Source organism: Mercenaria mercenaria, chromosome 1 (genome assembly GCF_021730395.1).
Source record: "Mercenaria mercenaria strain notata chromosome 1, MADL_Memer_1, whole genome shotgun sequence".
Lineage (NCBI taxonomy): Eukaryota > Metazoa > Mollusca > Bivalvia > Venerida > Veneridae > Mercenaria > Mercenaria mercenaria.
Window position 1 is genome coordinate 55,176,295 of NC_069361.1, and position 13,194 is coordinate 55,189,488.

The window sequence follows — 13,194 nt, forward strand, 5'->3', positions numbered from 1 at the left end:
GGCCTACCTTGCCAACACTCTTCCATTTGAGCTACCGAGGTCACCCTATGCGAGAATCGCTACACACCTTCCCTCTTACTGCGAGACATTGGCACTCCTGGCCAATGTCTGCGAATTCAGATGCATGCACACCGCAAGCAAACTTCTTCGCCTAGCATAGGCTCTGGACAAGGGTGAACATCCCGGACGAGCCTCCAGATGTAAAAGCCTCAGGGAAAATGCGCAGCCTCGACGGAGACTCGAACCTCGGACCTTCGGCTTGCCGTGCCAACGCTCTACCAATTGAGCTACCGAAGCCACCCTATACGAAAACCGCTACGTACAGAGTCATGGTATGTTCAGTGTTAAGTCATACCCGGAAGAAGAGGATAATTTAAATAACTCCCCTTAGTTACTAATACACCACTTACACATATTCTTAAGTCAAAAGTAAGTATGATTCTAATTCCAGTCAATCGAAATATGGCATTATCCTGTTGTTTGTACCACGGGACAAATATATTTTAGTTCAATTTTCACCACCTGTTCTGTTCTGTTGAATATTCCTCCGTTGACTTGTCGGAGCACCCAAGGTAGTGACTATTTAATTACCACTCCACTAGGAAGTGCGCAAATAAAAAGTTGCGGAAGTTACCAGTACAAAGCAAACAAAGCACAAGCAGGGTAGCTACATCAACCAATTGTTGTTAAATTTGATTACAGAAATGAAATAATGTTGTTTTTTCTACTCTAATATGCATATAAACGACAAACTAATTGTGTTTTTGAACTTAAATATTACAGGATGTAAAACTCGTGTCCTAGATTTTGACACGAAACAACTTTTTCAGGTTTTTTTGTGCAAAAGTTACCACAGTTAATTGCATTTTTTCTCCTACATGTATTTTGATTTATTCATCCGTTATGAAGGAAAATTTCCCTAGTTTCCCCAGAGGGATTACAAAATCATTCAATAAAAAATTCAAGTGAAAATTTAGCCCCATTCAAATACATGGTGCTTTCACTTTGGAAATCGGTGTATAATTTCTAATTTTTAAATAACCTCTATATGTAACATGATAAAGACAGGTTTGAAAGGTGAAAACGAGCATTTCAATTTTTGTGGACACATTTTTTTTTTTTGAAATTTGGAAGATTTACAGTGTCTTTCCTGTAGTCTTGGGATGAATAAATCCAATATTTGAATAGCACATACAACACCACTTTCCAGAAATATTTACACAGGACACCGATAATTAACTTAAGAGCGAGATTTCACTTTCTATCAACACTGTCACATTCCTTCCTTATATTAGAGACATAGTATTGTATTAAATTACTGATTTTTCCCTTTTTTTATTTAGAATTGCCTTAATACTGTCTTATTAATTTTCTCATTTGTGATTCAATTATATTACAGCACTATTCATTCCATATATTAATAATTCCTGCCCCTTATGCATTGGTTCTAACACATTGCTATTTTTATTCGACTATTTACGCAGTATTTGTTTGTTAATTCATCATTTATAAATTTTGCTTTAATAGTATTTTACAGTTTATTTGTGATAAGTATTTACATGTGTTTCCCCATGCTATTACAAGAGTTTTTCATTTTTACATGAGCTAGTTCTGTATATATTATGGACTGTCTATATTTGAACTGTCTGTGGTATTTTACAGTTACCTAACTGTCTGAAGCATGTTCAGCCTTCTCCTATGCAGATCGTAAAGAAACTTTCTAGAACACAGTTCGAGCTGCTCTATAATATGAGACTCTGTTTTAATACTCAAAGTTACATAGATATCTGGGTGCGTGCTGTCTGGCACAAGCTGTGTAAAATGACCCGGTTTTATATTTTGCATTGTCAGATTTAAAATGCCTCCAACTTTCATTATAATTTTTTCTCTTGATGAAGATAATGATTTACAGACAGCAATAGAATGTTCACGGTTTTCTGATTCTTCTTTGCCAGCAAGTGGGGTCCACTTGAAATTGGTTAAATCTCGATCGGTTTACTTGTAGTGTGTATGCACCAGTGAGTATTTTTACTTTCAACTCTGCTCTTTGTATATCAAAGATGTTGTTTTTGACTGTAGAGTAGAAATTTTGGGGTTTTCCTACATGTAGAGACAGAGGATTGATGTACCTAAAAGAATTCAATTCTACTATATTTTCTCTCAATTTCTTTTCTATTTCTGTTTTATCTGCTTTCACAAGTAGTTCTTTCCTTTTTTCTTTAGTAAGAGTGTTGTTGAGGATTTCATATGCAGAAGGGAGGTCATACTGCAGAAGTAACAGTCTTGCTCTTGAAAACATACTTTTGTCGTTGAATTGTTTCACAGCTAACTGACGCACACTGTAACATATTCTTTTGTGTCAGGTGTTGAGAGTATAGCTTACATTAAAGTCAGAAGGCTTTTTATGTATGGCTTCTGTTACTGGTAATATTCCTAGTAAGGCAGTTACTGCAACTAATGCTGTCTTTTCTGGAAGATGTTGGATTTGTTTCAATGTTCAAAATTATCGGTGTAACATTCATCATTTTTTTGTCATTAATAAAGAATGATCAGTGTAACATCGACAATTTTTCTTTGTCATTAATAAGCCCTATGTTGTTCAGGGACGATCTGTGTATGAAAAAAATTGGAACCGCTGCCTTACCCTTGCATGATCTTAAGAGGCGACTAATAGGGTCTTAACACTTGTTTTTGCAATAACTCTGTGATTCCAGCAGGTATGCATATTTTGATTCCATACCTCATGTTTTTATTTCGATGTAAATGAGATGTGGAATCAAAATTTGTAGTCCTATTTGGCGCCGTATAACCTATACTGTGTTGGTGCGCCGTAAAACCCAAATAAATAAATAAATAAATTGTCATTAATAATGTCTCTAATCGTTAGGTAAGCCTTACTACAACATGTATTGTCCAATAATGTGCTTTAGTTTTCTGAGATACACCGGTTTTTCAATGACAGGCGGCACCCATAAGGGAATATACAGTTCTTCTACCAAGGTTAATCTTTTCTTCTATGTTCACCTTTCTATCTGGTCTTCTAGTTACTCCTGGAGTATCCAGTGTGGTTAGTATGATTTGTTCCTTATTGGATTTGGAATCTCTGTAATAAGAAGGGCCGATATGAGGCAGGACTTGCCTCTTGTAAATCCATATTGTAACATAGATTTTGTTGATATGAGCATCTGCTCATGCCGTTCTGCTAATAAACGTTCCAAGACTTTTAAGATGATCGATGTAACAGATATACCTCGATAGTTTCCCGGGTTGTCAGTATTCCCTTTCTTGTACACTGGTGTAAGTATAGAAGCTTTCAGCATACGTATTTTCTTTGTTTCCATTGCTGTGTTAACGATATTTTGAAGTGTGTTCAGTACAGTTATTTCTCCATTTTTGAGATTTTCGTCTCTGAGTCCAAACACGTCAGAGGATTTGTTGTTATTGAGACTATACACTACGATTTTATTACTTTCAAGGTGGCAAAGTGTGTTTTTTATTATTTTCATATAATTGTTCAATGAGTTTGATGTCACTGATGATTTTATTTAAATATTCATCAACGTATGTTGCCCACGCTTCTGTAAATACTTTCAGGAATGTCTATGGTTTTCCCATCTATGGTTAAGAAATCTGTCTGAGTAGTAGACGTCGCCCTTTGCTCTCTTACAAGTTTATAAAAAGTTTTATCATCTCCCCCGGATGTCATGATTTTCTCTAGTTTTGTTTGTTTCAGTTTATTCATCATTTATCTTTGGGCGTTCCTTAAAACTCTCTTGGCGATGATCATAGCCTGTAGTTTAGGGTTTCTAGTATATGTGGGAGATCCGTTCATTTTCCATTCCCACCATAGTTTTTTGCTGTCTTTAGAATCTTTTTATTGGACTACTACAGACCTTAAAGTTAGAGCGCTTAAAGCGAGACTTCTTTTTCGCTAGACTTCCTTTTCAGTATCTTTCAGGGCATTTATTAAATGTTGAATCTTTCTTACAATAAAGAACTGTTCAACATTTTCTCGTTGGTTTTGTATCTGTTTTTTACGATTTTCTTATATGTTTGTACATCACACTTTTCCCAGTTGGGTTTACACTGTATATCAATTATTTTCTCGTCTTCAGTTTCAAAACTGATACCTAGTTTGGATACGACACAACGGTGATCAGACGTATTTTAAATCAACATCTACATGGTTTACACACCGAAGTGTGATATCATTGAATAGAAAGTAGTCTATTTATTTCGTATTTATCTTGGCCGTTGACGTGTATAAAGCTTGGTCTTACCATTTTGCCTGGTGATCAGCTTATTCGCACTAACGAATTGCTTGGAAATTTTATCATGTTGATTTTCAGGTTGCCTATTAATTGATGCATTCATGTCTCTACAAACGATGAGAGCGTGCGTGCGTAAATTTCTGAGATATTTCCATAAGTTCATCTAAGGTTGACTGAAATTCATTCATTTGTATCATGTTCTATAGCTGTTATACGATTTTGCCCGTCAGGGCGCTTAGTTGTTTTTACCGTCCAATCAGTCTCTAATATAACTGTTCCACTTTATCCCCTGGAAATTTGTGTCGGAAGGATATGGTCATTTTCATCAACCGGCTTACCATACTGATGCGTGATGTGAGGAAATAGTCTAAAATTTTAATTGAAAGTTAAAAAGCCAGTACTCTTGTAGGCAGACTATATTATGTTTATTTAAGAATTGCTGTGCAAACCACAGATTCCCTTTGATGTTCTTGACATTCAGAATGGCTATGGAGATGTTACGTCTCTTAATGTTTTCTTCCAGTCCATTGTTGTGGATGCTCTAACGTGTCCCAAAAAAGATTGCTGTTAATCATGATTCACTTGGGTACTATTTCCTTACCTCCTTCAGGCTTTTCTGTATTTCACTCCTTTTGCTTGCTTGATCTTTCATTCTTACATTTTTGGTAGCGTCATTTTATTGTTTTCGTTAATATCTTTGTATGGTCTTTTATGTAACGGGGGTCCAGTAACCATGGTAAGGGCAGAAGACGGATTGTCAACATTACACTGTATAGAGTTATTACTCACTGGATGTTGCTTCGTATCTGATGTTGTAGGATATTGGTTGCCGTGTAGATGTTGATGTTCTTTATATGGTGGGAAGCTATTTGGAGGCTGCATTGGCTGTGATGTAGCAGCAGTGGACTGCTATGCTATATGAAGTTGGAGGTTGCATTTGATACGGTGGAGCATTGTTCTTGGCATAATTATACTCAAATGATCAAGCAATTCATTTGGCACAATTATATATTGAAACTTACTTTTCGATATCGTCATGAGTCACATGATCATTATGTTATAAAGGTCATTCTATTTTAACCATGCGTCTGGTAAACATCGACGGAATAAAGCAAAACCAGTCTGAAACTGAAAAGGAGTTTAAAGGGCGAATCGAAGTTGTTTGGACCGCGGTACAAATAACCGGATTATGCCCGAAATATGATTACTATAAACTACATAGTTAAGACCTTTAAAGTTTTTATATTTCTTTTGGACCCGTTTCTACATCATGTGCTTTAGCAGGTCTAGGCTATCGAAGTTCTTAGATAGAAATGCCTCCTTAGTTCGTGATTGCTTAAACACAAAGAACTTCTAAAAATTAATGTTTTCTTTTTATCAATTTTTTTTATGAAATTTTAAAGGTCCATTACTAAGGGAAAGTGAGTTGGCAATTTTTTTCATAGCCAGTGCATAGACTTCTGCAAGACACTAAGTAATGAAGATTGGCAGGTCAAAATTTACAGAAGGTCTTTGGAACTCAAAGAAATGTATGTGTATTATGTTGAAATTTCAATGAATCGACACAATGACCCCCCAGGTCTTTTTAACTTTCTTCATACTTCATAGAAAAATAATTGTACTTATACTGCGATTTATTTCGAATTTCTACATACCAACTTTCATTTTCCAATAAAATGAAATAGTTTCTGTGCTTTTTAAAAGAAATTAAAATGTTCACTTTCCTTAGTATTGGACCTTTAAGCATGTCTCCCCTAAATCTCATGTATGCTAAACTTGTTAAATGATTTTTTTTTTCAATCGTTCAATATATGGTAAGTCTCAAACACAATGATCTGATTTTGTTGACCTCTTTTGTACATTTTTGATGTCATCAAAATCTTTCTTGGATTTTGGGTACAAAATTATATTGCAATACTCCAAATTTGGTCCGACTGTCGTAAATATCTTCCTGAATGTTTTTAAATTTATATGCAAAAAAGGATTTTCTCACCAGACCAGATATTTTGTTTCCTTTGTTTATTAGCTCACCTGAGGAATGCTCAATCGCTCGATGTTCGGCGTCCGTCTGTTGTCTATCTGTCTTTCAACATTTAGCTTGTGTATGCGATTTTTCAACTGATCTTCATGAAATTTAGTCAGAATGATAACCTTGATGAATTCTAGGCCAAGTTTATATTTTTCTTCTGATCTTCATGAAATTTTGACAGAATGATAGCCCTGATGAAATCTATGTCAAGTTTTAATATGAGTGATCTGGGTTTAAAAACTAAGTCACCAGGTCAAATCAAGGGAAAGCCTTGTGTATGCAATAGGGGCTGCATTTTACATTAGATTTTCATAAAATTTTGTCAGAATGGTTGCCTTGATGAAATCTAGCTCAAGTTTGAATATGGGTAGTCTGAGTCAAAAACTAGGTAATTAGGTCAAATCAAAGAAAAACCTTATGTATGCAATAAAGGCTGTATTTTTCAATGGATCTTCATGAAATTTGGTCAGAATGATTGCCTTGATGAAATCTAGACCTGTCAAATTCAAATATCTGGGGTCAAAACTAGGTCACAAGGTCAGATCAAAGAAAATACTTGCTTTTTGCTTCAATTTTAATGATAATTGGTCAGAATATTTTTTCCATAAAATCACTAGGTCAAACATGTTTACACTGTTATGGTGTGTTATGGTGTTTCTAAGGTGAGCGACCTAGGGTCATTTTGGCCCTCTTGTACAGTAACTTTTATGTTTGCAAAATTTCAGTTCAGTATCAAATTCAACGTCCATGTCTCTTTCAGGTTTGTTGTTTTTAGATCACCTGAGCATACAAAGTGCTCATGGTAAGCTATTGTGATCATGCTGTGTCCGTCATCCGTCCGTCCTTCAAGTCGTCCGTCGTCAGCAATTGTGTTTAAAGAACATCTCCGCCAAAACCACTGAATGAATTTTGATGAATCTTGGTCTGGATGTTATTCTACCAAAGTTGTTCAACGGTTCTGCTTGATTGCACACAGGGGTCGCCAGAGTTAAGAACAGAAAAATCTTCAAACGACTTCTTCTAAACCACTGGTCCGAATTTGAAATAAGGTCACACAACAGACTTATAAAATGCGATTCCGTGATCATATAACGTCATGAAGAGCGATTAGTATCACCCGTCATTAGCGACCCTTAACTGACCGGCAACATATCAATGTTTCTATTGACTTTTGAAAATGAGGGACACTGTGACCCCCAGTGTTTCACATGTGGGTGTCATTTCCAAATTTTTAGGGTCATACAGATATATTTTAGTGTTTTTTTTAATTAAACTTTGTTTTACTTATACTAGTGATTATACAGACTGAAGTGTTTCCTCATATTTGTCACTGCATAAAATGATAAAAAACAGTTGATGTTTGACTTTTTATTTATATATGTGCTAAAATAGGTTTTAGTACTTTTACCAGGCAGTGTTATAGTAGAAACAGGTGATTTGAACCGCTGGGTCCTACTGTATTTGCTGCCGACGACGTCATAAACATCGTCAGCTTGCTTTGCTTTTGAGCCATTTTAATATTTTTAGTAAACAGCAGACTGGTACTACTGGTACAAGCAGCGAGCAGCAATAACAACTGTTACAAAGTGTTAATCAGTCAAAGTATCGGACTGGGTATTAAATTTGTGAAATTTGAATCGCAAATGTAGAAAATCTGTGACGCAGTCTGCATATAATTATGAAACTGAAAGTACATTTTCAGAAAATCGCTCTTTGTAGATTTAGATTTTCAAGAAATTGCGTCTACTGTGACGCACAGAATTTATTTTTACGGGTCATTTTTTCAGAAAAGTGCGACTATGACGCAGGATTTGTTAAATTAATTACCTCCTTTTGATATGATGAAATATTTGATTGTATTTTTAGCTCACCTGAGCAATGCTCAGGTGAGTTTTTCTGATCGCTCGATGTCCGGCGTCTGTCGTCTGTCTGTCTGTCGTCTGTCGTCTGTCAACATTTGGCTTGTGTATGCGATAGAGGCTGTATTTTTCAACTGAGCTTCATGATATTTGGTCAGAATGATTACCTTGATGAAATCTAGGCCGAGTTCGAAAATGGGTCATCTGGGGTCAAAAACTAGGTCACTAGGTCAAATCAAAGAAAAACCTTGTGTATGCGATAGAGGCTGTATTTTTCAATTAATCTCATGAATTTTGGTCAGAATGATAACCTTGATAAAATCTAGGCTGAGTTTGAAAATGGGTTATCTGTGGTCAAAAACTAGGTCACTAGGTCAAATCAAAGAAAAACCTTGTGTATGCGATAGAGGCTGTATTTTTCAATTAATCTTCATGAATTTTGGTCAGAATGATAACCTTGATGAAATCTAGGCTGAGTTTGAAAATGGGTCATCTGGGGTCAAAAACTAGGTCACTAGGTCAAATGAAAGAAAAACCTTGTGTATGCGATAGAGGCTGTATTTTTCAATTAATCTCATGAATTTTGGTCAGAATGATAACCTTGATAAAATCTAGGCTGAGTTTGAAAATGGGTCATCTGGGGTCAAAAACTAGGTCACTAGGTCAAATGAAAGAAAAACCTTGTGTATGCGATAGAGGCTGTATTTTTCAATTAATCTTCATGAATTTTCGTCAGAATGATAACCTTGATAAAATCTAGGTCGAGTTTGAAAATGGGTCATCTGGGGTCAAAAACTAGGTCACTAGGTCAAATAAAAGAAAAAGCTTGTATATGCGATAGAGGCTGTATTTTTCAGTTGATCTTCCCGAAATTAAGTCAAAATAATAACCTTAATGAAATCTAGGCCGAGATTGAAAATGGGTCATTTTGGATCAAAAAGTAGGTCACTAGGTCAAATCAAAGAAAAACCTTGTGAATGCAATAGATGATGAATTTTTCAATTGATCTTCATGAAATTTGGTCAGAATGATTGCATTGATAAAATATTAGTCAAGTTTGAATATGGGTCATCTGGGGTCAAAAATTAGGTCATTAGGTCAAATCAAAAAAAAAATTTGTGTATGCAATAGAAGCTGTATTTTTCAAAAAATCTTCATGAAATTATGTCTGAATAATAGCCTTGATGAAATCTAGGTCAGGTTTGAATATGGGTCATCTTGGATCAAAAAGTAGGTCACTAGGTCAAATCAAAGAAAACACTTGTGTACGCTATAGAGGCTGTATTTTTCAACTGATCTTCATGAAATGTGGTCAAAATGATTGTTTTGATAAAATCTACGTTGAGTTTGATTATGGGTCATCTGGGGTCAGAAAGTAGGTCACTAGGTCAAATCAAAGAAACACCTTGTGTATGTGATAGAGGCTGTATTTTTCAACAGATCTTCATGAAATTTTGTCAGAATGATAGCCTTGATGAAATTTGGGTCAAGTTTGAATATGGATAAGCTGGGTTTAAAAACTAGGTCGCTAGGTTAAATAATGGAAAAACCTTGTGTATGCGATGGGGGCTGCATTTTACACTGGATTTCATAATATTTGTTCAGAATGGTTGCCTTGGTGAAATCTAGGTCAAGTTCGAATATGGGTAGTCTGGGGTCAAAAACTAGATCACTAGGTCAAATCAAAGAAAAACCTTCTGTATGCGATAGAGGCTGTATTATTCAATTGAACTTCTTGAAATTTGGTCAGAATGATAGCCTTGATGAACTCTAGGTTATCTTTGAATATGGGTCATCTGGGGTCAGAAACTAGGTCACTAGGTCAGATCAAAGAAAATACTTGTTTATACTCAAGATTTTTTGCTCCAATTTTAATGATAATTGGTCAGAATACTTTTTCCATGACATCATTAGGTCAAACATGTTTACACTGGTATGGTGTGTTATGGTGTGTTTCTCAGGTGAGCGACCTAGGGCCATCTTGGCCCTCTTATTTACTTTTCCTTTATAATACAGATATTAGCATTTAAAAGCATATATACCTGTTGTAGATATCCATATATTCCCAAACCTCACAATGTTTTTGTGAATGTTATGCTATATAGTTATAACTGGCACACATTGTTAGTATGTTGCCTTATTATTTAGAATATTTTGTGAAAAAATGTCCTTAGGCAGGAGACGTCGGTAAATCTTTTTCAAATTCTTGTTTTATTTTGTTTCATTGTTTACATTATTGTAGACAATATGACATGAGTGATGACTTTATGCTTTTATTATACTGATATCATTAAAAAAAAATTCCGAAATAGCTGGTTTGACATTATGAAATAGATAGTTATAAATAAAAAGTACTTTTTCAAGAGAAGAAAATTGATGCACACAATCAAGGTTGCCATTAACAGTAAAAACTGATTGAAACTACTAACAGTTTATAGTTGCACAATGTACTACACACGATTTACTTTTATTAAATTCACAAAAACACAATTTGAGCCGTGCCATGGGAAAACCATGCATCCGCGCAGTCTGGTCAGGATCCATGCTGTTCGCTAACGGTTTCTCTAATTGCAATAGGCTTTGAAAGCGAACAGCATGGATCCTGACCAGACTGCGCGGATGCGCAGGCTGGTCTGGATCCATGCTGGTCGCAAAGCCACTATGTTGGTTTTGTCATGGCGCGGCTCATTTTATTTTTATATTATCAATCTCTTTTTCTAATTAGTAGCAGTGGCACAATCTATGTAACCAGACGTTCTCTGCTATTTAAAAACTCAAATAAATATTATGGCATAACCATTTCCTTGGTTAAAACATGGACATTTTTTGTTTTGATACCCTGAGATATTTCTGATGAAAATACAAGTAATTCTACCAGAAATAGTGTTGATCACATGGTGTTATTTAATGGTAGGGGTAGTTCCTAGGTGCAGTTTTAGGCATTGTGCCATGTATGGACAGAGATCGGAGTATAATCATTAACATTTCATAAGCCACTTGGACAGTTTACATGCATAAAGAATTCAAACACCTTAAATTACGTTTCGAACATTGAGTGGTAAAATGCAAGTTATAAGAAGTTATTAACCACACGGCTATGGAGGCCGCACTTGAAAGTATTATAGACAGTACAGAATTATGATTTAAGTTTTTCATGAAAGTTACTAAATATACTGACCATCTTTTATTTTATTTACTGTGTGATTATATCATTAACTTTCTCCTCTTAAAGAATTTCTTTCGCAATTATTTCTAGCGGACAGATTTTTCTATGATTTTACATGTACAAGTGAAGATAGAAAAGATTTTATTTTTTTTACAAAAATCAGGAGTTTATTAGGAGCCCTAAAATTGGTTTTGGGACTGTGCATGACTTTTTTTTACATAAAAATGAAATTTTGATATTTTCCTATTTAAGATAATTTAACTCTTTATCATGCTTAAGATTACTCATATCTATTTCAGTTACGTTTTAAAGATTATACATTTATGAAAGGTTTTAAATGTAAAGTTGATTAACACCTCTCCTATTCATCTGGTTATAAAAAGTTCCCATTGACAAGCACTTTGTAATACAGACTATGAAGACCGATTAAGGATTCTCTGATCTTTGGCACCGGAGTCAGTCGAGGGTTATGTTACATCATGTACAAATTTGCAATGATTTCCGATTTCAAGCTTGCAGTATTCTGCCAAATTTCAGATGTCGTTAGAGTCTGAGATAAGAAATATTTCGTGTATTTCGTATTCTGGTCTGTAGTTTAAGGCGAAATTCACAAACTAAGCTCAAACTTTGTCCGCCATAGTTAGTGTCCGGAGCACAACATAATAACCATTTAAGGTGTTGACCTCAAACTTGCGATGTAGGGTTATGATGAAACAGTGTACTGATTGCATTAACCAAGGTAGTAGGTCAAAGGTCAAGGTCACAGCAAGTTCAAACATATAAGTTAAAGAGTTATTAAAGATGTTGACTTAAAACTTTGAATATAGCCAGATGGTGACGAGATGAGTGTAGATTGCAACAATCTACATTACACGCCTCCCACCCATTAACCACCGAACTCCCCACCCCCAGGAATTTTTATCTAACCTGAGCACAGGGTACTCATACTGAGCTGTTGTTGTCACGCTGTGTCTTTCGTGCGTGCGTCCGTCCGTTCGTCACGTTCGTCCGTCCGCCGTTAACATTTGTGTTTAAACGACATATTCTCCAAAACTACTGAATGGCTTTTGATTAAACTTAGCGTGGGAGTTCCATTGATGGTCCTCTACCAAAGTTGTTCGGACGGTTCCGCTTGGTCGCACATAGGGACCGCCAGAGAAAACTATAGAAATTATTTTCAAACGACATCTCCTAAACAGGTGGTCCGATTTTGAAAGAATTTCACGCAAATGTCTTCCTCTACCAAGATTGTTTAAATTATACTGCTTCCTTAAAAAACATAGCCGCCAGGGGGCGTGGTCACTTTTCTTGTATGTACGTATACAGTGGAAATTTAAATTATCTACTTGTGTGAAAGTGCTAGTCCGATTTTAAGACAATCTTACACAATTGGTCCTTGTGTGACCATCTACCAAGATTGTTCAAATTATACTGATTCGTCAAAATCATGACAACTAGAGGCGTGATCACATTTCCCTATATGTATATGGTGGAGACTTTCAAAGACTTTTCACATGAAACTGCTTGCAAGGGGGCATGGTAACTTTTCACTATATGTATATAGTATAAAGTAAGAACATCTTCTTGTATAGAACTGTTAGCCAGATTTTAAAATGATATCACAAAAAATCGTCCTTGTGTGACCTTCTACAAATAGTGTTTATTCTTTTTACTGATTTGTCAAAAATCATGTCCGCCAAAGGGCGTCGTCACTATTCATCAACAATTCATTAACAAGAACATCTCATAAACCACTGGCTAGATTTCGATGAAACTTTACGCAAATCATCTCTAGGTAAGATTCTTATAGATTTGTTCAAATGGATTCAGTTCATTGAGCATATCAGACTTTCTGGATAAAAATAGGTT